Source organism: Chamaea fasciata, unplaced genomic scaffold (assembly GCF_029207755.1).
Source record: "Chamaea fasciata isolate MVZ Bird 193981 ecotype frontalis unplaced genomic scaffold, bChaFas1.0.hap1 SCAF_7, whole genome shotgun sequence".
In the NCBI taxonomy this organism is placed as follows: domain Eukaryota; kingdom Metazoa; phylum Chordata; class Aves; order Passeriformes; family Sylviidae; genus Chamaea; species Chamaea fasciata.
This window is the reverse complement of record NW_027094092.1, coordinates 54300542-54324556: the sequence shown is the minus strand read 5'-3', so window position 1 is coordinate 54324556 and position 24015 is coordinate 54300542. Positions and strand designations below refer to the sequence as shown.

Below are 24015 nucleotides of genomic sequence, written 5' to 3'. Positions count from 1 at the left end.
GGGGCTGTGATCCCTGAATTTGTTGTTGGATGGTCTGAATTGCAACTTCTATTTGGTGTAATCACTGCCAATTATGTCAGAAATGTGTACATAGAACTCCACCACATGGACCAAATTCTTCTTTGGTTCTTCATGAGCCACTATTTGCTCTTCTAACCTCCAGCTGGCCGTTTTTTTTTTTTGTTTGTTTTGTTGTTGTTGTTGTTGTTGTTGTTGTGTTTTGGGGTTTTTTTTTTTTTTGCTTTTTTTTTTTTTCTTTTTTCCTTTGGTTTGGGCAAAAGAGCTGATAGCAACTTCATTTTTATTCAACAGCATACCTGTGCTTGGCTGCTTGGTCCCACAGTGAAAGGGCTGGAAAGAAATACCACAGCAGCTGGAAGATGGGGCTTTGAAGCTCAGGGGAATTGTTGCCCTGGCTGGACTGAGGTCCTAAAATGCAACTTTTTCCGTGGAGAAAGCTACTTCCAGATCATTCTTGGCTTGTATTACTTTGTGTTCTCACTACCTACACTAATATAAATAGATTAGGATAGAAGAGAATAGAAAAATTTCAGTTGGAAGTTACCTACAATGACTGTCTAGTCTAAATGCCAAAAATATGAATTGAAGTTTTTTTCTGATCTTTTTTTTTTCCTCTTGCTGTCCACAGACCTATGTCAGGTTCCTGATATTTTACCTGCAGTTGTGCCTTGCCCTTCAGGACGGCTGAAGCATTTATTTGGTGTTTTTGACATGAAGGCAGGGCTACAGTAGAGCTCAGGAATGTAGAGACGTGAGTGTTTGTGCAGACATTCCTTTCCCTTCTAAGCAGCAGAATTTTAGACAGAGGTCTGCCATGCTGAGAACATAACTTCTGCACAGCTGCAGGAATTGTTGTCCCAAGGTCTGATGACGAGAGTTGGTTTTGTGTTTGTCCCTGTTCAGATTAAAGCAGGACTCATTTCCAGCGGTGGTGAAGGTTAAGAGCATGTACTGCACAGAAGGATTCCTGATCTTTTGTTTCTTCACTTAAGCTTTGCAGCGCTTACAGCGAAGGTCAGAGCACAGAAGAAAAGTGCTTTTTTGGTTTTGAGTCGCAAAGCAGTTGTCAAAGAGTTGAATTTTCCTGAGGGAGAGGCCCTAAGAGAGTTGAGAACCTTAAAGGAAAAGATTTTATCTATACTATCAAGCGCAAAATAATCTTCGTGTTTTAGTGTTCCCTGAACCACGGGAGATTGAGTAAGAACGCTGAGAAGCAATGTGGTATTTGTAAGTCAATAATGGTGCGTATATACGTGAGGATTTAGACACACATTTGCAGTTGTAATGGGAGGAAGATAAACCTCCCCTCTCATTTAAGAAGCTTAGAGACACTGAATGGGTGAAATGCCTCAGATTGTGTAATTTAGATAAAGACTCACAGATGTCCTACTATATAACACAGCTAAGCACAGTCAATTTTTCTAAGATGTTTTCAGTCACTCTGCCTCATGTTTTGTTTTGTTGGAGGCTACACTTGGAGAGCGAGAGTCCTTTGTTTCATCAGGGCTCATCTGCTTCTCTTGCCTCCTCCCCACTTGACAGCGTTTTTTTCTTCATGTGCCATCATGTTTAGTTCCCCAGCAACAGCAACTGCACCTCAAACATGACTTTATAGAGATTAAGGGCTTTCAGAACAGCAGAGACTGAAGTCTTCTTCCCTTCATAGCAATTTAGGATTAATGGCTATATTTCCCATGTAATGGATTTTTAAAGTACTGTGGTTTTGGCACTGATTATTCAGGCACACTCAAAGCACAGACTAACGGGATGTAATTTTGTACTGATTCAGCACTCTGGTTTTCTTATAAATCTCTTCCTCCTTGCTCTTCCTGGTATTCTTCCAGGTACAGAGCAAAGCCACACTTGCTGTTACTTGCTATGGATGAGGGAACTGGTTGCAATACAGGAGACAGTATTTATCCAGGTATCCTATTCACTGGTGGGATACACATCTGTCAGCCACACTGGGCAGACAGGAGGTGCGTGGTTCCCTGCTCCTGTTGCTTTTCCAGGTGATGTAAAGATTTCTGAGTCTTCCAGAGCTTGGAAATGTTTCCAGTTCTGTCAGGAAAGCCTTCTGCTTTTATGCTCAAATTGCTGGAGCTCAGGTTCCCATTGCTAATAAGTCACCTAGGAGCATCCTTTGAAATCCTGTGTATAATTCTTGATAATTCCCAGAACGGTGAATTTAAAGTGGGACAGATGCTGAGAAGGGGGATGCTAGTGGGGTTTTACAGCATGAGATTAAAAGACTTTTGGCTGATAAAACATAACAAAATGAGGGTTGAGAGGGCATGTGATCAGCTCTGAATATCTCAGGAAAGGTGTCAGTGCCACACAGGGGCAAAATACTCCGTGGCTATTCAAGTGTGTGAACTGTGCTGGCACAAGAACAAATGGGTATTGATGGGAAATAAACCCATTTACACTGGGGAAGAGAAAAAGGGTTTTAATGGTCAGAAAAGTGTTATCTCTGTCAGGAGATGAAAGGCAAAAATTCTAGGCTGAGTTAAAAGGGAACTTCATTTCTTTATGAAAAGTGATTGAAGAGGGATTTGCCTGCAATAGCTGATGCCACTTTCAGTGACCACAAAGGGGTTTGATCCTAAATTCTCCTTTCCTTTTACTGAAACATCTGTTTATAGCTTGAAGGAATGAAGAAAGTCTGTGATATATAGTTTGCCCTCCCATTTTGGGCCGTTATCAAGGACAGCTGCTCTCACAACATGGGGGTGCTTTAATAGGTCACCCCTCCTTTGGCTCCCTCCTTGTTCCTCAAATACTCACCACAGGCTCAGCCTACATCTCTGGCCTTGGTTGTGGTTTGCTGTTGGCTTCCCTTTTCCTTTTGCATCCTGAATGCCTGGGGTGTTTTATACACTTTGAGGAAGGAGTTTCTCTGTAGATTTGCCTGTCTCTTGTAATGGAAACTCCCTCAATCAGCTTTTGGTTGACCAATCCACTGCCACAGAAAGAAGGACCAACCAACTTAAGATGGGTGTAAGTGGTTATAACAAAATTACTTCACAATTAATTATTATAACAAAATTAATGGCACAATTCCTACCTCTTAACCCTTCCCAGAGTATTGGATGCGCAGATATGGCAAAAATGATACTACATTTCTGGGAAAAGATTTTTGCAAGTACTTGGGCCCTGTGATTTGATCCAGCAGAACAGAATTCAGCCATTTTGTGCCTTGTCCAGTAAAGATTTAGAACTTCAGAAAAAAACCTCAGCTGACTAGCAAAAGACAAGTTCAAGGTGAATAACAAGAGATGATTCCTCACAACAAAAGGTGACATAAGTTGTGAAACTCCCTGCTGCAGGATGTTATCAGCAGTAAAAATCAGTGGAGACCAGTTAATGGAAGAAAAAATAGACTGAGGGATATGGAGATAATATTTTTGGCTCTGGAAGTTCCTACAGTGCAAAATGCTGGAGACGGAGGAAGTGTCATGGGTAGATATGACTATATGCAATGATTAATTATAGCATAATTATTTATTATTAGCTGGGTATTATTATTATTAATTGTTAGACAGGACTAGCAACTATGAAGCATCTGGTTTGGCCACTTACAGAGAATAAATGTGGGTCTAGTGGGACGGAAGCTTTGGTGTGGCCCAGTACAGCTTGTCTTATATTTTGGGCTTTCTTCCAGCCTGCTCCTCATAGGTGCAGGTAGCCCTCCAGCACCTGCAGAGCCTGGTTCACTGCCCACTTTTGGAATCAATGCCTGTGAAAGTTTTAGCTAAGTGACTTAGATACAGACTGTTTCAAAATATGAGATAGCTGCAAAAAGCTGTCATATCTTCCCCAGAAGGTCTTTGTTCTGGTTTGGAGCAAAGTATGTGGTTTTTTCTCCAGAGACAGCTTGGTGCTAAGCTAGCAGTGACTCAGCCTGAGATGATGCATGGATGGTATTACCATGGCAGGACAAGGCATGGTTCCTTCTCCTCTAAGATCACTATTTTCACTGTCCCTGCTCCCAGAGAAGCAGCATGTTCTGCATGTTAAGTATCAACATGGCACCAAGTTTCATGCGCAGTTTTGATAAATAAAATCTGTGTTCTAAGCAAAGGCACTGGGACAAAGCTCCTTTGTGAGAGCAGACTTAGACCTAGTGTACGTCTTTGGTAGAAATGCAGAATTCGTTTTGGGGAGGGAAACTGATATGAACAGCAGGCCATTTTCCTCCACAAAGGCTCTCTTTCAAGGCTGGTGCATGCAGCAGAACAAAGACTGACCCCATAATCTCTACTCAACAATAGCTTGGGATATTTTATTTGATTGTACATGAATACATCATGCCTGGCCCTAAATAAATAGGGCCATGGTTTGATCCACTGTGAGGATAAAGTCAGCCTGTTCCCCTTGAAACCACTCCGGTTTCAAGGAAATGCTTATTTTGAATCTCTTCCTTCTCATGGCTGAGACCATCTTGCCACCAAGGCCAAAGGGTCTCAGTTTAAAACCCAGCATCAAAGGCACAAAGGGTTTTGCCGCCATTTTATTGGTGCCAAACTGGTTTATCACTTTTTTTCTCTAATCCCTGTAACTTCTGGGTTTTTTAAGGACTTTTTCTTGGCTGAATTCATGACCAACAAACAAGTAGGCCAAGAAGAACTTGGATCTTACAGGTAACTTGAGGCCCATGCTGTGGTAAATTATATTATGTTTTGACTAGCTCTCCACTTCTGTTCCTCTTATGTAAAAAGGAGGAAGATACAACTTCCAAAGCCTATCCTTGGATGCCTGAGGTACTCCTACAATAGAAGAATGTCTCCTGCTCAAGCACATAAAGCAGTGGTAGTATGCAGATTAGTGTTAGTTTTTATAAATTGTCCACAAAGTTTTGTGGGAGTGAAACATATCTGCTCATCACATTTTGTGGTTATACTCATAATGCAAGGAAAATTTGGGTTGTTGCTTTGGAAACACAGCAAACCGCTGCCCTAAGACACAGTGTGTTTGCAATGTAAACATTTGGGCCCTTGTTTATGTAATTGTCTGTAACTGGAAAACAAAGCAACCATAGTGAGAGTCTTGCCTAATCGTCAGTAGCTTTACTGGATGAACAATTTTTATTTGGATGTTTTTATCCCATTCAGTTCATTGCTTAGCATTAGGCAAAAGTTTGTGCAGCAACAGTTTTCAGAGCCTGGCATGAATGGTCTCCTGTAGCATAACATCACGCGGCGTAACAACACGCAGACATTTTCAAATAACGTCAAAGTCTTTGCGAATGCTTTAATATTTAGGCCAGGAACACAGAGATCTGTTTCAGCAAAAGAGCTGATGAAATGTATGACTCAGTACATGGAATTGCCTCTAAATACAAAAGCACTTGATTATCATCAGCAATTACCCTGACAGTTTGTGACATTTCTATAAACTGACCATTTTTTTGGCATTTATTATTTGCATTCCTCAAATATTTTAAGACACAAGAGTGATGAAAGGGCAGATTTTCTGGAGATCTTAACATCAGGAAAGTACAGGAAAACTATGTGAGGAAACTTCAGATTGTCCTTGAAAATTGGTAGAAAAAACCCCAGAGGATTAAACTAGTAGTCAAAGGGGTAAATAAGAAGCCACTTCATATTTAATCCATGGATTAATGATTGGTTAAGGCATATGTGGCAAAAAAAAAAAAATTAAAAAAAAAATTCACAGGAATGGACTTACAGCTGGTTCAACTTGGAGAGGAGAAGACTGAGGGGAGACTTCAAGAAGAATTTGGACAATGCTCTCAGGCATATGGTGTGAATTTTGGGGTGTCGGTGCAAGTCCAGGAGTTGGATTTGATGATCCTTGTGGGCCCTTTCCAGCTCAGGATATTTTAGGTTTCTAGCAGACTGCTATAGAGATTTATCTTGCGTTGCTTTTCTTACATATTCATAAGTGATCTACAAGAGGAGTGAATAAAGAAGTGACAGCAGTTCCGATGATACAGAGTTGACTGAGAATAATAAGAATTAAAACTGACAGTAAAGATTAACAGAAGGATCTGACAGAGGTTATTGGATCAATGGGAGAATAGCAGATGCAATTCATTTACTTAAGGAAAACAAAACAATCCTAACCACGCACAGCAGTAAGGTCTAAAATTAGCTATTGCTACTCAGGAAGAAGAACTTCAGCTCATCATGTATAACCCCATGAAAATGTCAATTCAATGCTCAGCAATTAGAAAATGGCAAACCAGATGTTAGGTATTGTTCAAACAGGAAAAGTGCACAAAAAAAGAGAAACATAACAAGCTACTCTAGAAATGTTTTGCACTCCCAGATGGGAGGCTGCACACCCAGACTGGTTCTTGACTCCCTTGCTGAAAAAAAACCCCAAAATAAAGTAGAAAAAATGTGGAGAAAGCAACAGGAATAGTAATAGGAACAGGACTTGTTCTCATGAGAAGACTTTTTACCGAGTAGGAAGAGGGGTGATTGAAAGGGTCTGTGGCCGATGCTGCAATGGCGTAAGTGCAATAGAGAAGGTGCAATAGTGAACAAAATTATCCATCTTTTTCCTTGTCAAATGAGAGCTCAGGGTCCTAAGATTAACTCAGTTTTCTTCAGTAACAGTTTTAAACAAGACCCCTGTTCTTTACACGGTCAGGCTTTGAACTGTAGAGTTCACTGTACGTGCTCAAGAATAAAGTTCTTCAAAAAGTGGTTAGAGAAATTCAAGGGAGAAAAGTCCATTGAGGCTCTTAATCACAAAGGTCCAGTGTGGAGCAGCAAGTCCAAAAGATACACATGGATTAGAAAAGTTTGGATTGATTGCCATGTCCTTATTGCCCAAGTGTTCACTGCTGTCAGAGACAGGCTATGGTCCATCCATGGGACACAGAATGTGTGTGGTCCCACAGCAAGTGTTCTTGCCTTCTCCCCAAAAGCTGTAAAGAGCTCAGCAAATTTGGTGCCAAACTTCTCTTAAAAGCTGACCTTCAGATTGGTGCTAGACTTGAAACTCTGATTTTTCCAAGGTTACAGAGGAAAAGGGCAACAGAGTCTGCAAGAGCACTCAAACCTCCTGTGTTCCCATGGGATCATGCACCATGGGACAAGGCAACCTGCCTATGAATGTGCAGTTCTGTTCTTTGCAATTAAGGCACCATTTAATCATCTGCTAACATTTTCAAAACATTTATCCCCTGCCACTGACAGGTTTTGAGCTAACTGTGGTACAGGGAAGCTGCTTTTTTGGAAACATCTGAAGGCAGTCACAAAGCTGATGTGACAGAGAGTTTCCATAGCTTGGTCTTGCTGCGCAAGGTTTGTTTCCTTATGAGTCAGCCACTAATGTGCCTTGGTTACTCATCAGAAAACTTCTTGAAGAAAAGACTAATTTTGAGCTGAATTTGATTAATATCTGAATGGTGGAGCTGGGGTTAGCAATAGGATGGGGTAAGGAGGACTGACAGCTTTCCACACTTCATTGGTGGAAGCTTCTGCTCTCATAATAAACCCTTCCTCCTTCCAGGCACACAGGGGCTGCACTGAGCCCCAGGGGTTTAGGTTAACCTCAGGGAGAAGTGTATTTAGTCCTGTAGCTCAAGGGACCTGCCTGCTTGTTTTCTTGGATGACTGTGGGCTGATGTGATCCCTCCTGCAGCAGGTGAGCTGTGTGGGGACTACACCACATCCCCACCCTGTGCCTCTGGGGCCAGGCAGCTGAGCCAGCCTGAGAAAGGCTGTTACTTAACATTGCCATGGGCCAGCAGAAAATGCTTCTTTCAGTTGCAGGAGGAAAACAAAAAGGGAGTGGTGATTCTCGGTGAATCTGAGTCATAAGACTTGAGAGGGTTACATTAAGGTAGGGCAGGATGTACCCCTTACTTGATGGAGAACTTCAAATCACTGCCTAGTTCTTGTTTCCTTGCTATTACCAACCTGTGCTGCTTCGTGCTTGTTTCATTTGCACTATATTGCCTTGCCCTTGGCCTGACTGTTTTGATAAAGAGTGAAAATGATGTTCCTGCCCTTGGTGTTGTGCAGTGAATTGCTTCAGGCTGGACAAATCTATTCTCTCCCCCAAGGCCAGGCTCAGAATGAAAGATGGGTCATTGCAGGGGGCTTTTGTCAGCAGCTGCAAAGCCAAAGCAGCACTGGCACTTGTGTGCACTGAGAAATTCATCTGTGTCTGGTTGTCTCTACCTCTTCTTTGTAAAACTTTAACTGCTCCCTGTCCCCCACATGTCTGGCAGAGAGAGACCAGAGGGGAGCTGAAGCTGGCAAACACAGGAGGGAGAAGCTTGCCTGCAGAGGTTAGTCCGTGCCTTGCAGGCAGCAGAAGCTGGCATGAGAGGGAAAGCTGGAAGGGCATTTCCAGCGTTGTCTTTCTACACTTGGGTCTCACACAGGTTTCAGAGGAGTGGGTGAGGGGTTGCAGGTGGTTTCACAGCACTGGAGCCTGCTTTCCCCAACAGGGCTCCCCAAAGATGGCTCATTTCAGGCTGCCAGAGCTGAAGGATGAGTAGTTCATGTCATGTCTCCAGTTGCACAGCACAGATCCTGCAAAGCACAGCACTGCTGGCTGTACTTGGCTGCAGATCTGTAACTCTTTTCCAGAGCAAAGACCTGAATTCCAAAGGTCATCCTGTAGGAAGTCAGACCAAATTCTGTAGGTGCTGCTGAAAGTTGTTGAGAATCCTTGAATATTCATGTAGCCAAGAATTGCCTGTTGCTGTGACACTCTGAGGATATAATCCACATGAGACAGGCAGGGAGAGAGATCTTTTGTTATACTGACTTCAGTTTTCTTTTATTTATTAAGAAATCTGTGCAGGGCTTAGGAAAACTGGTCTTTAAAGTTGTCATCAGCTTTTAAAAGACAAGCACAAAAGCTTCAGCTTACCATTATCTGACAAACTTGTAAAATAAAAGCTGCGGAGGTGTGTGGGTGCTGAGCTCTGTTTTCCAACTCCATGAATGAAGCTGTAAATGAATGGGGAATGGATAACTCACATCTCACACCTGCATCACCACCTCTGCCAGGAAGAGTCCTGTTTCTCCACTGAGCTCACCCTACTAGAGGTACTTCAACTAGTGCAAGACAATGCTGAGTTAGAGCAGCAGATTTGTTCTATCTCACATGCTGGGCATGGGATTTCTTCATTTGACTTCTTCTTTCCATTCCCTCCCTGCGAAGGCAGTGTGTTGTTGGGCACTGTTGTAGCGTGGTAGTTTCTCTGTGTTGGGATCCCACGTGTCTGGTGCAGCTGCTTTGCTTGGTCTGTGAATTCCTCATCAAACACGTAGAGGCGATCCCAGATGGGAGCATGGAGGCAGTGTCCCTACAAGCACCTTGCACTCATTTTCCCTCCAGAAACTCCAGATGAGTTAACATCAGTCATGAAGTGGTTTCTTATAAAAACAGCATGTTGTCTGCCCTGAAAATGAAGAGCCTTTTCTCATTTACAAAAGCAGCATGATAAATATTTTGATTTCAGTATGTTTTTTGTGGGGAATCATTTCCATTTAGTTTCTTACCACAGTGACTTGGGGGCTAAGAATAACTAGAGTCTAGCAGTTCCTAGCTGGTGAGACATGTATTTTGAGAACTAGGTTCAAACTTGCATTACTCATAAGATGTAGAATCTGCTGCTGCACTGTCCTCAGCAACATGCAGCTACTCCAGTCTCTTTGCACTGAAGGAGCTTGACAACAAGCAGGACAGTGATAGCTGCCTCCAGCCCTCTGGCTGGGAATTGCTGATATTTCCCAGATAGCCACAGCTGGACATACCCACACAGAGCTCATTAGTGCAGCACTTCTGCTCTGAAGGGTTGTGAAGATGCTCTGTGCATACACTGAGCTCTGCAGCTCAGTGCAGACACCTTTGGCAGCCAGCAGGTTCACTGTTCACTGGGGACACGGCCTGATCCTCTGCTCAGTGAGGCAGCTGGAGCCTTCCTCCAGCCTTGGACCCATGGAGAACTGCCCTGGATGCAGCATCGTGCAAATATGCCTGTTTACACTGGCTGCCTCTTATCACCTGGCAGTGTGATAAGGTCTAATGAGTTGTGAAGACACAGCTGCTCTCCACAGAGCACAAGCCAGAAGAAAGGTGTGAAGGTGTGATTTGATGGGTGAGCTGCTTCCTTGAACAGTTGGATTAAAGCTGTCACAGGTCCCTGGACTCTGTCTCACCTCTGTTTTACAAGGATGAACTCTAGTTAGGTACCCCTGATTGGTCTTGGAGGGTTTTTTTTTTTTTTTTTTTTTTTTTTTTAATCTTCTGATGGTCAGAGGAGGGAGAAAGGAGACAAGGCAAATGCTTTTCAATTAGACACGCTCAACAGGGTTGTGTGCTCTGGGTGCTCAGAGTGCCCAGCACCAGCTTTCAACCAGGCAGTGTTATTTGTGCCCTGGAGCTCCACAGCTTGGGCATTTGCAGTCCTTGGGACTGAAGGGAGCAAATGAGGACAGCATGGAAAGGTCTGGGTCGCCTGTAATGTGGGAGGTGAGCAGAAATGCCGGAGGAGTCAGGCACTTGGAATGGGAGGGGGCAGATAAAGCCTGAGGGACTGCCTGGGAGGGGCAGGAGGGAATGTAGGAGGCTTCACTGCCATGTCGGGGACAGGGGAACTGTAGAGTGTTCCAGTTTTCAGCTTGGAGGTGGGATTGAGAACCTCAATCCTTCTTGCCTTCTTCAGGCCATAAAAAAGTGTCTTTTTTTTTTTTTTTTTTTTTTTGGTTGAAATGCAGGTTTTATGTGAACAGAACATAGAAAGGAGAAGTAATTTGGGTCAAATGAGAAAAGAAAGCAGAAGCAAAGATGTGTGCTGAAGTGTCTAAAATGTGGTGTGAAATGAGTGGCCAGCTGTGGAGTTGATGCTGGCTGAAGGCAGTGTCATTGCACTGAGGTGAATGAAGTTCATTAGATTTCTCTGCTGTGGATGAGATTACACCCCTGAGAAGTCAAAAAGAAACCTTGGCCACTTTTAGAATCACAACCCAGTATAGCAGAGAGGAAGTTCGAGATCTGATTGAAAACAGAGAATCACAGAGTCTCTGTGAGCAAGGACTCATGCAAAGGGAGGTTCAGCTCTTCAATGCAGCTGGACCACTGCCAGTCAGCTGTGGTGCTCTCCAAGAGGGTGCAGGATGATGCTGATATTGATAAAAGCAGAGAAGTTTTCAAGGTTTTCAGCTTGCATGAATTTCAGCTTGCATGAATTACACTCCCTTGCTGTAGTAGGTATTGGTGTGGTGGAGCCACTGGGGAAATAATGGGGGCAACCAGGATGGCCAACACCTGGCCATGCTTCTGGAGAGTGGTGTGACTCCATTTTCAGAACCCACTAAGTGTCCAAAGGACTTTGGAGATGTTTATCTTTGTCCCTATATCCTTCCACTGAACAGATACATCTGATTTGCGTGTGTTGAGTGCTTTGAAATCTGCTGAGCTGGTAAGTTTAGGGTTATGATCCCTGCCAGTGTCTCTGTGGGATGTGCAAGGGGCCTGTTCACAGCCTGTGTGGTCATTCTGCTCCAGCCATCACTAGCCCTGGGAGGATCTGGACATCCAGACCTGCCAAACCAGGCACTGATGTAAAGATCAGAGAGGGTGATGAACTTTGTTTGGACTAACTGTTTGAAGGAAGATATAAAAGGGCTGCTGGTAGTTACAAAATGAGCTATGAGTATCAGGAGGCCTGAGAGGATGCCAGTACAAGCTATCTATCTTTTTTGGGGGTTGCTCACATTTAGTAAATACTAGCTGGGGAAAGCTTAAGCAATGCCTTCAGCTTCTGCTCTGTGCAGGTCAGATATGGAATTGGTGGAATCAGCAAAGATTCCACTAAATCCTTCTCTGAGGGTCAGCCTAGAAGTGGCAGTAACTCCAGCCATGGCTGCCACAGGCCAGGTGGCAATTTAGTGCCACAAATGGAAAAGCGAGGTTGGAAAGACCTGGGCCATCGTTTCTAGCCAAGACTCAAGCACATGTACTTATTGTGCCTGTAACTGGATGTGAACCACCTTTTTGAGTCCGTGCTGATTTAGAGGAAAACAGCCCCCTTTCTAGCTGTCCTTGAACACAATAAAAGCACTGATTTAGTTCTTTCACGGTACATTCACCTGTCTTTTTTGGGTCTGGATCCAAAAGGGGTGGAGCTGGAGGTAAGGTCCTTCAGCTATTTGTGTAGGCTGGCATAGCACACTCAGGGCTCTTGTACAGCACAGTAAACCTGGCTCCAGGTTCAGAAACCTCCAGGCAGAGAGGTGCAGGTGCTCATTCCCCACTCTCATCCCCATCTGCTCTGCAGTGACCACAGACTGAGTGCTTTCTATCTACTTCCCATTTTTGCAGCTCTGGTTTCATTTCCCAGCAGGGCTGACCTTGCTGGGGGCTGTGGATGCTCTAACAAGCTCCAGCTGCTGTTCAGGAAGGGCACCTGGAGCCAGAGCTGCAGAAGGAGGCTGTGCCTATGCAGTTCATGAGAAGGACTTTGAGCCCTGAGTCTCATTTTTGGGTGAAAGTTCTTCCTTCTGGAGGATGAGGATGAAGGATCTTAGGCCTGAACAGGAATGGCTGAACACCTGCCTGTGATGCTGGCAGCATGACAGCCCCTTCTTTATGGTCTGGGTAGAAATGTGTGTTGGCTTTCTCGTCAAAATTAGTTTGCATGGGGTCTCATAAGCACAAAGGAGGTCCATGAAAATGATCAGAGGGGCTGGAGCCCCTCTCCTAAGAAGACAGGCTGAAAGAGTTGGAGGTGTTCAGCCTGGAGAGGAGAAGGCTCTGGGGAGAACATAGAGCACATTTCATTATATAAAGGAGATACAAGAGAGCTGGAGAGGAAATTTTTTTGAGGGAATATAGTGATGGAAAAAGGCTTAATAGCTTTAAATTGAAAGAGGAGAGATTTAAATTAGATATTAAGAAATTCTTATCAGTGAGGGTGGTGAGACACTGGAACACAGTAGCCAGAGAACTTGTAGATGCCCCATCCTTGGAAGTGTTCAAGGTCAGGTAGGATGGGGCTTTGAGCAGCCTGGTCTCGTGGAAGGTGTTCCTGTCCATGGCAGGGGAGTTGGAACAAAATGAACTTTAAGGTTCCTTCCCACCCCAACCAATCTGTGATTCTGTGAAATTGATCTTAGCAGCAGGAAAACAATTGTCAAATTTTTGAGCGTCAGATTTCAATCTACATGGAGAGGGAGAGGCTCAAACATTCAACTGGGTAAGAGGAAAACCTGAACCTTTGGGGTCTTCATTCCTCTTATGCTCTGAGTCATCACTGTCACCCTGGGGCAAAACATGACAAACCAGTCACAGCCCTATTAAATTTCTCAGTTTTCTGAGAACAGACCAAATGAGGTCTCTGACCCTGTGGCAACAGCTGAAAAAGTCCCCCTCCTTTTTTTTCACTACCTCTGACCTGCTGGGGAAGCTCTCTGCAGGGCAGGCTGGGTTTTGGTTTGACTTTCTTCCCTAATACCTGTAATGTTGTGGCTGCACAGGTGTGAGGAGTGCCCAGAGGGAGGAGAGCCCCAACCCCACTCACCACTGAGCTGCCTGCACCAAAGAAAATGAGGATGGCCCCTGCAGTAGTGCTCGGGATGAACACTGGACTAGAGAAATGAAATTACTGTCTAAATCCCCCTCACTTGCTATTTGAGCACAGAGGCTCTGTGAGGAACCTAGGGTGCGAATTGTGACCTCCAATAAACGTCCCTTGCGGGGACTTTCCTAGGTTAAACTGTGAAATGAGGATATGTCTGAAGGAAGCGTGCTTCAACTTGTCCATCCCTTCTTGGGGTCAACAAGTGGGTGCCTGCATCATCTTCCCACGGTGCCTTTGTCCCTGTTGGTGTAGTGCAGCGGCGGGGGTCACACTGGAGTACATCTCCCTCTCTCATTTGCAAAGGAGTTATTTATTGCCAGAGACTGCAAGATGGTGAAGTGGCTCGTGGCAGCCATGTAAAATGCCTTAACAGCTCATTGATTGCCACAGATGAGAAGACAGCAATTACACTATTTACACCACAGTTGTTTTGTTTTACAGCCTAATTCCCATCCATTCCCCTGGAACAAACTCCGAAGAAAAAGCAGCCCTTCATTGGTGTTACTCATCTGTGTAATTAAACAGTAAGTGCCTGATCTGTCAAAGAGATAGAGGCTCATTCAGGTTTGCTTGTGTTTGCTCAGCGGAAGGGTGGAGCTCCTCAGGATTGGCGTTATAAACAGCTCTCTTAAAGACTTGAATGGAGGCTTGGATAGTTGTTGAGGCCCTGGAAGCTGAGAATTTTCGCCTTTCTGTGCTAACAGGCACTGACCCTCAAGAAAACACTGCATTTGACCTGAAGCCGTGGAACAGGCTTCCAAAGTTGACTGATAGCGCTGGGATTATGGATGTGTAGTTAAATAGAAGTGTGTAATATCACAGGGTGGAAAAAATTAGATTTTAAGATTTTAGCATATGGTAATATATGAAAAGCAAGATGGAGATTTTAGGGTTTAGGCTAAGTTCTTCTTTCACCTTCTTCTTCATGGTTTTGGGTGGTGTATTGTAATTGGATAGAATAATCTGCATTGCAGACCACGGGTGTTTGGTTATTGGGTTATAAGTAAAAATAATTTAGGTGCCCTTTCATAATTGGACAATTTGTGCTTAAAAGACCATGGAAAGAGATAGAGACAGAGCCATTTTTCACCTTGTTAGCTACAACTCACAACTTGTGAGACTGTACCATAGATAAGAATTAATAAACAACTGAGTCCGAACACAAAAATCCATCTCTCGAGCATTTAATCCTGTCTCTAACAGAAGAAGAGAAGATAAAAACCCACAGGTAGTCATCCAGGCTGCTCTTATAATGGGCACAGTGCTCATTTCAGACCACAAGCACTTTCTTAGGTTTTGGGGCTGTTTTAGTATCCCAAGCTTCCCAGGTAGAGTGGCCTGAGTATTCAAACTGCTTCAAATAAAAGCAGAACCAAGTATGGCCCCCCTCTCTGAGCCCTTTCCCAGGGTGCTGGAGAGGATTGTGAGGATGACCTCTTCCCATCTTAAAATCTGAACATGACAGTTTCCATTTGGGATTCTCTTTTGACAGCTCTTTACCATCTCTATCTTTTGCACTGGGATTGCAAATGGGGAGTGATTGACACTGATCACACCAGATGGCACTGCTATTTGATTTGTTGCTTTATAATTGGCTTGCATTTCCTAGTTGCCATGTGCTCTTTGCATTTTACAGGGAAATGAGGCAGTGGAACTATGTGGGCACAGCTCTGTCCCAGATCACCCTGTCTGTGCAACAACCCTGCGGGAAACTGCATCGTCCTGCTCTGACCACCTCTTTTTGGATTTGTTTGAATTTCAAGGAGGTGCAGTTATGAGATCCTAACCATTGCTAACCTGGCTTGCAGGGCTCATTTATTAGTGTTGGACAAGCTTTACCTGCCTGTGTTGCTTTCCTTTACATGATCTTCATCCCCCATTGAGAGTGAAATTTGTTTTGAGCAAGGCTTGGAGCACTAATTCTGCCTCTTCTCAGACAGTTTGGTTGCCAGTGAATTCACTACAACCATGAAAGCTCTTTTAAACTCCCCCTAATGACCAGAGCAGTGCTCCATCACACTGCTCTTTCTGACCATTGCTGTCTGTGTCTACCTTTTCTGCACTTCATCCTGTTGCTGGATTTCACCAGATCAAGTTCCGTGAAGGGACATGAAAAAGGCTGAAGAATGTTTGCTCTGGCAGAAAACCGACCTTTCAGGGGAGGCTGTGTGAGCAAGGTTTATCAGATGCCACGGATGGGCTTTTTTTCTGGACAACCACAGCAGGATCTGTGAGCAAAGTGACTGAAATTTTACATTTATGCAGAAATGCTAAATGAATATACACTGAATATGTGGGCCTTTAGAAAAAGAAGGTTCCCCTCCTAGAACATGAGGACAGGGATATTAGGTTTTTCCAAAGAGTCCTCACTTCTAGTGGCTCAAGCTTCAGACTATTTTATGATTAGGCATTGATAATCCTTGACATGGGTGAAGGGGAAGGAGATGTGCTGGGTTCTGCTCTGGGACATTTGTGAGTGAGTCAAGTGACCAGCATTTGCTGTGGGTCAGCCTGGTGACAAGGTGACACTTTCATATTGCATAGTTCTGGTTTCATGGCTTGAGATTTTTAAGGTTTTTTTGTTGTTGTTGTTTTGTTGGTTTTTTTTTTGGTTTTGTGTTTTTGGTTTTTTTTTTTTTTTTTTTTTTTGAGAATAGTGTATCTAGTTCAATGCCCTTTTATGAGATACAGGATTTTAGAGAAGTGATACCTGCTGTTCCTATGCAGACGACACTGGGGGCAATAGATAGAGACTCAAAATGGATAAGAATCAGATTGTTCTGCAGTGCTGTGAACTCAGAAGGAGGAAGTAAAACCATTCGAGATGGATCAGACCTCCCAGTGTTGCCCACACACATCCTCCAAACTTCTGGCACCTTGGCATAAGCTGCTTGCCTTGGGTACTGCTGGTGAGTCAGGCAGACAAATGCAGTGCTCTCCCCCATTTATGTGCCTGTGCCCTTGGTAGAACAAGTATTTGTACTTCATGATTTTATACGTGTAGATCTCTTTACATTTCTAACCTTTCTTCCCGGGCTTGTTTGACAGCAATAAGGCAGATGTTCAGCTTTTAGTTTAGATTCCTAATGGAACATTGTCTTAGGTGCCCAGCTTGAGAAAACTAAGCTTTGAGTTACTTGAGGAGCAACTTTTTTATTTAGAAATGTGGATTATTTGGGCAAATAAGCAGAAGGGAGACAAGAAAAAATCTGGTGGCTCTGTTGTGGCTAATGACCCCCACTTCTTAGACTTCCCTGACTCTTTGTTTCTTGGGCACCCCAAACCACCCAGAACTGCTTTAGGTGAGGGTGGCAGCTCACCATGAGTGCTTGAGCAATTAATTCCAATTCTCCTCTGTCCACAGTAATAACATTTCCCCATCTCTATGGCATGTCTCACCTTTGAACAGAAATAGTTCCTAAATACAGTGATATCACAGAAATTTCATGTCTTTAATCTTTTTTTTTTTTTTTTTTTTTTTTTTTTTTTTTTTTTTTTTCCTTTCTTTCCAGAAACTTTGATTTCATCCACCCAGCAGTGTCTGCACCTTCAGTTAGAGTTTAGGAAGCTCTAAGGGAAGAAAAGAGCAGTGCTGGGAAAAGGCCAGTGACCTTGAGGTTTTTCCCAGGGAAGGGACAATCCCACTGAGAGGCATTACTCTACAACATCAACCTGGGGATCCTATTCTTGCTGATTTTCCCTTAATAACCCAGGGCACTCCATGGTCAGCTTGTGAATCTGAGACCTTAATTTAGGCTGAAATTCTCTCTTCCCCTGCAGTTTGTACTTCCCTCTTCAAGCAGCAGCAAAGTCAGGAGGTAACTTGTGAACTGGCTGCTCTGGACAGTTTTTCATGGGCCTGGGAAAACCCATATTCATGACCCAGAATTTACTTCACTGCTTCGTTCCATGTCTTGTCCCTAAATAACACAAGGATGGAAATTTTGGGTTTTGCATGGGCCATGGGCAAAACCTGGTGTCCTCCCCCTTAGCCCTGTTGTTGGAAAGAGATTAATTTCTGCCAGGTTTCTGAAATCCAGATCAGCTTCCCTGATATTCAGCCTAAAATGTGTGCACAGTGGATAAAACTTCAGCCAAAACAACAGATATTTGAAAATATATTGGGTAAAAAACCAAGGTAAACCAAACCTTTTTCAAACCAGTCCTACCAAACTGATCATTCCATAGCAAAATGTTGCCTGCTGTTCTTTCTGTTGTTCCTGTGGGTAGCCAGTACTCCATTTATGTGATTAGATAGTCTGTTTCTACAAATCCTGCTAAGTACACAGTGAACCAGAGGAGGAGGTTTATCTCAGTTCTCAGGCAATCTTGTTCTTTGTGTTCTTATCCCTTATGATTTAAGATATGACAACAGGAAAATAAGCCTCTGGAGTTGTGAAATTTAATGTATTGTTACTCTGCTGTGATTCTTGAGTAGAGGAAACATGAAAAGATGTGCACATTCCTAAAAATGTACCTCCTCAAAAACTAAAGAGGTAGGAATTATAATCCCCATAGAACACATCATCTCTCTGTTAATCTCTGCATGTCTGTTAACAAAGGTTTTTGAAGTTGATTCAGCCTCCCACTGTAATCTCCAAAAATATTTATGTTCCTCTGAGGGATATTTGATCCAGGCCCCACACAGAAAATCAGGAAAAATAGTCCAAGAGTCACTGCATACCCACAGTATTTTGTGTGTCTCACTCAGAGGGGTGTCTGAGTCTGCTCCTACTCTGTTTCATTGCTGCAGGGTCTTGTGCCACTTGTCCACACTTGCCTTGCTTTGCAGATTTTGTCATATACCCTGGCATGTTTTTCTTGTGGAAGCAGAGTGTGTTGGCAGAGGGAGGGAAGGGCTGGCACATGCCCACATCCAGCTCTGATAGCAAACTGGGAAGTGTGTGCCATCTGGGAGCTCCCAGATAACTCACACTGGGTTTATCATAAAAGTACATGTACAAGCCCATTTACTGCTTCTGCCTTGGAATTAAACCAACACAGGCATGCTCACTGTACACCTTACAAACACAACCAGGATGAGAACATTTCTGCAGCTCAGAGAGCAGTGACAAATATTTCAGGGTGATTTTCCTATAACTGTCCAGGAGTTTATAAAAATAACTAAGTCATCCTTCTGGGGGAAATTAAGGCAGGAGTGATTTTGCTCAGACTATTCCCAAAGTGCATTTTGGAGGCACACCTGAGCAAAAGAGCTTTTTGGTGACCACATCCTGCCCTGTGAGCTGCTCACTCCTCAGCCAAGACCCCAACCTGGCTGTGTCAGCTTCCAGGATCCCCATCCCACCCTCAGCCAGGGGTGCCGGAGACTGTCAGAGGAACATGGCAGGGGGATGCCCTGCAAGAAGCAGCAGAGCGGTGCCCTGCTTTTGTGTCTCCACCAGCTGTGCCCTGATGAGTAGGCACCCTCCTGCTTCTGCAGCAGAGAGGTGTTTCAGGGCAAGGAGTTGGAGGGGACCACCACAATTGCTGGGTCGTGTTGGCACTAAGATGTGAGGAGAAGGTTCCCTTTTCTCCTTGGCTGCACACTGAGAGTGCTGGGCTGCTGCAAATACCCAAATTCCTCTTTGGCAGCCCTCAGGCAGCTGTGCCCGCAGCCTGGGAAGGCAGGTGCTCTGCCTGGCTGGGCACACGAGCCCAGGGCTCTGCAGCTGAGCCTGATCTGGCAGAGATGAGGGAGGTGCTGGGTTCAATCCTCGCGGGTCCAGGCACTGAGGCTGAGTGCTGGTGCCTTGAAGTGCCAAAGAGGAAGGTCTGGGGGTTTCTGTGGTTGTGTAAAAACTAAAAGAAGGCTTTTTTGGAACTGGGTTCTTGGTTTTGCACCAAAATTTGGCTTAAATTCTTTGTTGCATCAATTCCTCATTCTTGGTCACAGTGCAGCTCCCTGCCCTTGCTTCACATTGGTGTTTTCAAGCTTCTTAGAAGTGCATTTTTTCTTCATTATTTGTCTGACTGATAGCCCAGGCATTTTTTTTTGTTCCTTGATTGGGGCCTCCCACTTTGTCCTCTCCTATTCCAGTGTGATGACAGCATGAATTCTTCTGGTGTGAATGTTTCTGTGAATATAAATTCTCACCAGCTTTTGCAACGCTTCGTGTGTGCCAACATCCACGGAAAGTGTAGACCTGGGGTAGCAAATGCTGCCACACAGTCTTCATTTGAACAGAATCATGAAGAAGATTGTGGGAGATGTCTATATCTGGCTCTGGTTTATGTGAACATCTGCTCAGAGAATGGGACTCTCCAAAAGCAGACATCATTATTAATGAAACTCAGGATTTGTATGTGTTAGCTGAATTTCACTACTCCTTCCAAGATGTGAGGAAAAATATTTAGGCTTGATAATAAGTAATGAATTCAGATGTTTTTAAAGAAGATGAATGTATAGTCACTGGTTGTAAATAATTTTTTTTTTAAAAACAAAGCATTTTAGAGAAGGGTACAGATTATTTCAGTATTTTTTGACTACTGGTCCTAAGATGCTGTCTGAAATTCTAGTTCACATGTGCTTCAGCAAGGCTTTTGCTCAGAGGATTCAAGAAGCAGCATCCAATGTTTGTTTTTTTCTCTGACCTACTGCTGAGTAATTGAATCATCCCAAGCATCAAGCTAATGTTTTTCCTCCCTAGGAGAACATAATGTTACTGGGAAAAGGAGAAGAGGGAAAAAATCAAAAAGGCAGCTGCAGGTATTTATTCCAAATGCCATGCAGTGTGTATCTAAGACTAGGAAAGAGCATTTTTGTAGCTGAAGAAAATGCTCAGATATCCAAATGAGCATGGCTGGTGCTGCTGAGCCCCTGACACCCATGGGGTGTAGGAGGGTGCAGCAGTCCTGGCTGATGGCATGTAAATGCAGATAGGCAAACCCAAAAATATAGGACTTCACTTTTGGTATATTTTTTAACACTCCCAGGATAGATGTCTGCATTATTGATGCTCAGAGCTGCCAGAACACCAGTGCAACAGACTGGCTATTGCAAACAAGATGCTGAAAGAGGACAACCTGGGCTCATTCTGACTCTTAGTGAGGACCCAAACAAGTATCAATCTCTCAGTGATGTGGATGGGCTAACTGCTTTGGGCCAGGCTCTGCTGCTAAGTTTTTAATTCAATATCCTGTGGGTAGGCAGAGAAATTAGGCAGAAACTCCTTCTCCACTTTTCTGGTCACAGGCTGGCTGCTCACCAGTAGATGCCAAGGTATCAAAAAGATTTTCTTTACCAGTCTGTGTCTTGGTGTGCCTGCCCTCAAAAAAATATGGGCACTTACTGGAAGGAATTGTTTTTTTTTTCTCCTAGTAATACTGTCTCACAAGAGGAGTGTCTTTGGGAAGAAGGATGGAGAGGAGGCTACCAAGGCATGGTAGGCTGCATCAGCAAGAGCAGAGGCAGCACAGTTCCCCTTCCACATGAGATCAAGAGACTTGAGTTGTACAAAAGACCTCAGGGTGCGGAGAGAAAACACTACCAGGCAGGAAGCCTGGAGACTACAATTTCACAGATAGGGTATGCCCGTGGCTTTTGCAGCCTGTCACATGCACATTGTCCCTTGGAGAGTATAAAAGGAAAAGGAAAGAAATACAATTAGTTAAATAAAGCATGAGTTTCCTGCATGTCTGGTGTTTGCTTGCTTCCACAGACAAGGTGCTGGGGCCCCAGCAAGCATTTTTGATTTTGCAAAGAGAAATTGTGTTTTGCTCAAAATAGGTGTCTTTTAAACATCTGGTTTCTGAAAAAAAGATTCAATTTTGATTTTTTGGTTGATTAAATGTGTCTGGGGGGTTTCCTTAAAGTGCTGCCTTTAGTTTTCCCCATTTATTTTTTACCTCCAAAAAGGCTATTTTTCCAGAATAAAAAGAAATCATATCTGTATTCAACTAGAGCACTGAGTCACACAGATCAATCGCTGCATTTCACCAGCCCGTTACAATCTGTATCTCTGTTATCAGTGGTCACAGCAGTGTCCCTGTTCAAAGCCCCTTCCAGGAGAAGCTACCCTGGTTGGGGCTGGCTGGCAGTGATGCCATTCTGGGAGGTCCCATGTCACTGAGCTCCTCCACCCCTCGCAGTGTTCAGAGGTGATCCAGGTGGCTGTGTGTTTGCTTTGCTACACCAGCTCAGCTAAAAATAACAGTGTCATCTCAGAAGTTGCATTGCTGTGGGCACTATGATTTCAGCTGAGCTGCAGCATCCCCAGAAAGCAGACTTGTCTGGGTATCCAGTCGTGTCAGAGCACCAGCACAGAGTGTTCATGGCAGCAAAATTACTGTCTCCATTATGTGGCTGAGGAGCAGAAGCAGCCCTGAGGAGGCTGGTGCAGTTACACGTGCCCAGCTTGGATCCCAACCCAACCCCTGACATTAAACAGCCCCAAACGCTGAGAGTTATTTTAGGATAACGCAATCAGTGCTTTAAATAAGGAGTGTTAATGGGAAAACATTGCCAAGGCGTAATTTCCTACTAGCGGTTTAGAAGTGCAGATACAGTTCAGGAGAATCTCTGCTTTAGCTGGGGTTTGGCTGTAATTTGTTCACTGTATTGGAAACATACCTGCCTTCCCAGCTGGCACACAGGAACTTAGCAGTTCTTCAGACCTCTTGTGCACTGTATTTGATGGCACAGTGAATCCAGCTTTAGGGTTCCCAGAACCAGACCAAAAGTACCAAATCCCATGGCCCAAAGTGCTGATATTGCTGTACAAACTCCCTCTGCTTGCCCAAGTGTGCACTGAAGGCACTGCTCGTGTAGCACTGCCCTGATGAGCTTTATGGCACATTGGCTGTCACCTGCTTTCCTTGAGCTGGAAAAACAACCAGCCCCGAGTCTGACCTGTGCTTCATGGCCATATGGAGCTATTAGATGCCTTGGCTGCTGCAGATCCCATTCACGCTGCTGAGAGCTGGGGTACAGCCCTGGGGAGCTACGCCCGGAGCTGCAAAGCTGCCTAAAAACAGGCAGTGCAGCTCCACGCTGTGGGGAAGGAGGGGAAGCAGACCGGTTTCTCCACTCACTGACACTCGGTAGCTTCCCCTTCTGCTGGGATGCTGAGGGAGCTTTGCTGACTGGTCCTGCCCCCAGGTCTCCCCTCTTCCCTTCTGTGGTGTGGGGCTGGGAGCTCCCCCCCTTCCTCAGGCTGCTTTTGCAATCTGCCCTAAGCTGAGCTGGAAGTCCTGCCACTTTACGGGGTTTTTTTTTCCACTTACAGGCTCGGAAAACAACAGCAGGTGAGTTTGGGAGGATATTGGACCAACAAAGCCCCTGGAGGACTTGGCTTGCTTTCTTCAAAGGTGTGTTTCTGCCCCCAGGGGACGTCTGTGGCAAAATTCCCTGTGCTTCCATGGGGTCCAGCCCTAAGGAGGGGTTAATGTTCAACTGCTTTCCTGCTGCTGCCAAAACCACCTCCTCCAGGTGACTGTCCCCTCCTTTAGGGGGGGTGCCCCACTGCTCGTGTGGCAGAAAATCTCTAGGACTGCACTGCCAGGGCTGGCTCTCCACTGATGAGCACTCACTAAGGCTCTGGTGAGGTCCTGAGCATCGATGGCTCTGGCAGAGCCAGCTGAGTGTGACTATGGGGTGAACTCTTTCCTCGGGGGCCAGCCGCTGGTGGGCGGGCAGCCCATGGTGCAGCAGGTAAGGCTAGTGATGAAACCAGGCTGCCTGTGCCAGAGCTGCCAGCTGGGGGAGAGGGCTGAGTATTGCCAAAAGACGTGTCTGATGCAATATTCCTGGGAAGGGTGGCAAAGGCACACTTGTGGGATCAATCAGGCTTGGCTTCAGCAGGGATAACTCACAAGACTGATCCAAACCAGTTGCTGCTCCATGTGACCCCTTGGGTGGCAAGTGCTGAGGGTGTTTTGGGGCATCCAGCAATGGTTAGCAGCTGGTTTCATCTTGAATGTTTTGCCCTGGTTTGAACTTCTCCCAGGCTGCCCTTGGAAGATCACCAAGTGAAGAGTGCAGCAACACACAGTTTCAGCTTGGTATTGTCAAATGGGTCCAATTGCTTTCCTGTTATTTTGGCTGACAAAGCCAGTTGTACCCTGCCACTGTCACAGCTTCCAGCAAGCTGTCTATTCATCTCTACCCCTAAATGTCATCAGCAGTGACATAGATCCCTGAGAGTCTTGTTAGTGTGTCTTGCTGGCAGCATGTCTACCTTTGATCCCAAATGACAGTCTCAGCCATCTGTACTTGGATCCTGGTACTCCTAACAAGGCAGGAAGTCCACTTTCCTTGCCTAGGAGCCTATGCCAATCTTCAACGTTACCATCCAACACTGGGGATGTCCTTTCTTCACTTTTGCCAAGTCAGGTAAGGTTTCTTTGGTGGTAGACACCTGGGTGGAAGTGTGTTCAGTGCACTATTTAGCTTGCTTGGATCTGTTCAAGTGCAG

The 24015-nt window shown here is 44.7% G+C and overlaps 1 long non-coding RNA gene across 4 annotated transcripts; it reads left to right on the top strand.

The window, feature by feature from the left end:
* The first annotated feature begins 10132 nt into the window (after positions 1 to 10132).
* On the top strand, positions 10133 to 21214 carry LOC136291833 (uncharacterized). Of its 4 annotated transcripts, none has more exons than XR_010721760.1 (4): positions 10133 to 10208; positions 10737 to 11440; positions 13497 to 14124; positions 20922 to 21214. It is a non-coding gene; the product is annotated as an uncharacterized lncRNA (long non-coding RNA). The 4 variants fall into 4 exon arrangements; XR_010721761.1 differs by lacking the exon at positions 20922 to 21214 and adding an exon at positions 15237 to 15338; XR_010721762.1 differs by lacking the exon at positions 20922 to 21214 and having other exon boundaries at positions 10737 to 10894; positions 13497 to 14693.
* Positions 21215 to 24015: the final 2801 nt, after the last annotated feature.